Below are 2,500 nucleotides of genomic sequence, written 5' to 3' on the forward strand. Positions count from 1 at the left end.
AATTTCCCGACAACCGACAAGAGGCAAATGGGACGGTAGGATTTGGGGTCGGACACATCCTTGTGAACTCCTTTGAGGAGAGCACGAAGTGTACCGACTTTCCAAACGGTGGGGAAAACGCCATGCTTAAGGCAGGCGTTGAAGAGTCGCGTGAAGATGTGAGGCATCCTCATGACCGCGACTTTTAGGACCCTAACTTCAACTAAATCGCATCCTGGGGCTTTGTCATTCTTAAGGGTCTTGACGAGACCCTTAAGTTGGTCGTCCGTCAAGTCTCGTGCGTCCTCTGTCTGGACCGTTAAGTTCCTCACGCGTTCACGGATGTCAGTCTGTTCGGGTGTGTCTTCGTTGGGGTCATCGTCAGGTACGTGTGTGTCCAACAGTACCTCAGCAGTCTCACGCATTGTAAGTGTCGTGCCATTCGCGGTTCTAAGTGTGCTGAGTACCGTGCCTACACGCAATTTATCAGCCGCGTATTTATAATGGAAGCCCCAGGGATTCGCATTACTTTCGGTCGTTATGTAACCGCGCCAGCTATTTTCTTTAGTTGTCCTAAGTAGCCTGGTGTACGACCGCAGGACTACACGATACCTATTCTGTTTAATTTTTCGCGCGTCAGGGTTAGTCTCCCTTCGGTAGCCGTTACGGAGACGACTGACCAGCTTGCGTTTGCTGGTCAGCTCCTCGGTCCACCACGGATTCGCGCGACGGTAATGTCTGCGGCGCGGCATCGAATCTTGGCAGGCTTTGGTGAGTACGTCACCCAGTACTTCTGCCATTCTCTCAACATCCGCTGTAGAATCCAGCGGATGGTCCACGAGTTTCTCACGGGCCTCCTCATCGAGGGTCGCCTCGAACTTTTCCCAGTCGGCCCGACGAACGTTGAACCGCATGGTAGAGCCCTCGCCGACTCCCGACTTATTGACGCGCTGTGAGGAACTCCGGATCGCTAAGCGAAAGAAAATCGACGTGTGGTCACCGGTGGACCACCCGTCCTCCAACCTCCATGCACGTATGAATTTATACATGCCAGGAGTGGCCAGTGTGACGTCGATGAACGACGTACCTGCGGCACTCCTGAAGGTTGGGCCCTGCCTAGCATCATTCGCGACGCGGAGACCGAAAGACTCGATGAGCTCACCCAGGAGGACACCACGGTCAGTGGTCCTGGGGCTCCAAAGGGAGTGTTGGGCGTTGGAATCGGCCGCCACCAGAACGCGGCGACCCCTGAGACAGCTGAGAACCTTTTCAAGCTGCCTCAGGTGGATTTCTATGTCGTCCGAGTATTGAAAATAACTGGAGACGACGAAGAAGGATCCACCGGGGACGCGGGCTTCAGCACAAACGCAATGTGCATTACTTAATTGGGACACGTAAGCAATCTCCACGATGGAGTTGCACGCAACGACGGCTGCCCACGGTCGCTCCGTTGAGCTCGCGGCAATACGCATTCCGACTCCTAGGCCGCGGATGGCCCAGGTGTTCGCCTCACGAATGGCATACGGCTCCTGGAGCAACAATATGTCCAGACGCTCTTTGCGAATTACCTCGAAGACCTCCCCGGTTACTGCAATTGAGCGGGACATGTTCAATTGCAGTATTCTAACGTCGCGTTGCGCGCCCGGTCCCTCGATCGCGGGGGTACGGGGAGGATGACCTATTGGAACGGGGGGTATCGGTGAGCCTCCGGTCGCGACGCGATGACTATCGATCCTACTTAAACTAACGTGGCACTCGCGAACCCTACCTAATAATTGAGTGGACTCACCGGTTGAAGTTCTTGAAGATCCCGGCGTTGGCTGACTAGGCTGCGCAGTCAGTCCCGCGTTGTCTGCGACGTCCTCGACGTCCTCGTGGACAGCACGAAGGCTGGAACCTTTCCCTCGTCGGGAGGGCAGTACCCCGGCGCACGGCGGGCGACTACGAACCCTTGAGGGCACCACCCTCCTTGGGTCCCACGATGTAGCCGCTGTAGAAGATCCTCTGGCATGCTGGGAAGCGATGCGCAGACTTCGCCGCACGACGGACGCATCATTGTGCCCCCCCGGAGATCCGATTGGGGGCAGTTTAGCCTCCGGACAAGATTTGCAAAGATGCTCTGCCATGGTTGAAGTTTGGTTGACGAGACGGTCGCCGGCCGTGCCGAAAGGCGAGAGCTGAAAAGCTGAAAAGTACAAGAAAAAGAATGAATAACAGGATTAAGGATTAGATGGGGCGGTTCCCCGCGGCACCGAGCTGGGTAGCTCGGGACGCTGAGCACCGTCCCTGGGAGGGGGCCCTCCGGTTCCCGCCGAGCTGGGGAGCTCGGATCGGGGCCCGGTGGAGGCGCTGAAGGAGTGCTCCGCCTCGACTCCCCTCGAAAGAGGAGCAGAGAGGGAGCAGACCCACAGAAAGGGGGAACCCACCCATCCCACCCGACGACCCACCCCGCGAACCGTCCCTTTCCCGAGGGATACCCACCCACTCCCCCTGACCCAACCCCCACGTGTGGCGTCGCGTT

General features: G+C 57.4%; 1 pseudogene; it reads right to left on the reverse strand.

Moving 5' to 3' along the window:
• LOC135171883 (large subunit ribosomal RNA) overlaps positions 1-2,500 on the reverse strand; it is a 9,420-nt pseudogene that overhangs the window by 3,330 nt on the left and 3,590 nt on the right.

Source organism: Diachasmimorpha longicaudata, unplaced genomic scaffold (assembly GCF_034640455.1).
Source record: "Diachasmimorpha longicaudata isolate KC_UGA_2023 unplaced genomic scaffold, iyDiaLong2 ctg00000121.1, whole genome shotgun sequence".
NCBI lineage: Eukaryota > Metazoa > Arthropoda > Insecta > Hymenoptera > Braconidae > Diachasmimorpha > Diachasmimorpha longicaudata.